General features: G+C 66.6%; 1 protein-coding gene across 1 annotated transcript in view; it reads left to right on the plus strand.

Moving 5' to 3' along the window:
• The window catches only part of PHRF1 (PHD and ring finger domains 1), a 53,371-nt gene that overhangs the window by 20,037 nt on the left and 32,063 nt on the right, over nucleotides 1-1,271 (plus strand). The gene's annotated exons all lie outside the window — the stretch shown is intronic.

Here is a 1,271-nt window from a genome sequence, read left to right on the forward strand (position 1 = left end):
CGCCGCCGCCGTCCCGTTCGAGCGAGCCGTGACCCTCCGCCAGCTCGTTGTCAGTTCTCGGCCCACGTTGCTGCGTCGGCTGCGCCTGCGTCCCGGGGGCCGGGGGCGCGGTGGATAAGAAGGGCCCACGAGTCCGGGCCTGGCACGGTTCCCACCCACCGGAGACTCGGTTCCCTGGCAGTGGTCGGAATTGCCAGTGGTTGGGTCCCTGGATTTGAAGGGGGGGGGGGATGTCTTCCTGCTTTAATGCCCCCGCCCTGCCCCGTGCCCCCAGAACTGGAGGCTGAGCAGAACCACAGGATGCTGCCGGCACCCGAAAGGCGGCCGGAACCGCGAGGGGCCCTGGGCCCCCCGCAGAAGTGGCCTCTGGATCTTAGGGCAGAGTCTGCGCAGGCCGGTAGGAGCTGGGCTGCTGCTGGGGTCCCTGGCTGGTCTTGTACTTGGTGTAGGTGCAGGTGCTGGCTCCGGAAAGTACCTTTGGAGGCTACCCAGGTCCTTTCTCGGGGTGCAGCCAGCATGTACTGTTGTGTGATGATGCAGGCAGGGGTGCAGCCTCCGGGTGCAGGGGTGTGCGGAGGCCTTTGGAGGACAGCTAGGCCCGCGGGACTTTGCCCACAGGTGCAGCCCTCCTCGAGTTCAGGTGCACTTCCTGGTGTTGCTAGCAAGTCCCCTGGGCCAAATCCATCATGGCGTCCTTGTCCTCTGAGGCAGCCCCTGCCAGGCGGGCCTGCGTCCCAGCGCCCCAGGGGAGAAGCCAGGTGCTACTCCTACGCTTCGCCGAGTGGCTGTGGAGCAGGGCCTCAGGGCGAGCATCTGCAGTGCTGCACCCCTGCCCTGAGCTCCTGGACAGGGCCGTGCTCCTGAGTGGCCGTGGCCCTGTCACCTTTTGGCCTGTGGTCTTCAGGAGTCGTGGCCAGGACGTGGGTGCAGGACGGGCAGGGTCCTGCCGCACTGCCCGGGCACCAAGCACTCGGGGTGCAGACCCTCCCTCGGTGGGGCTGGGTTTCTTAACTTGGGGCCACCGGCTTTTGGGGCTGACCGTTCCACAAACCCTCTGAGGTTCCTCTTTCCAGGCACTGCACCGTGTGGCGGGTGGTAGTTTCACCCCATTAAGCGCCTCACTGTTGTCCCGGGTCTGGAGCTGGGCGTGGGAATTGCCCCGGAGCCCATAGGGGGCTTGTTCCTTGGGACCATCTGTGTGGTGATAGCCCCACCCCGCCGCCTGCACTGGGGTCCGAGCATGAGGGCCTTTGGCTCCTGGGCGCTGCCGG

Source organism: Myotis davidii, unplaced genomic scaffold, assembly GCF_000327345.1.
Source record: "Myotis davidii unplaced genomic scaffold, ASM32734v1 scaffold3578, whole genome shotgun sequence".
In the NCBI taxonomy this organism is placed as follows: domain Eukaryota; kingdom Metazoa; phylum Chordata; class Mammalia; order Chiroptera; family Vespertilionidae; genus Myotis; species Myotis davidii.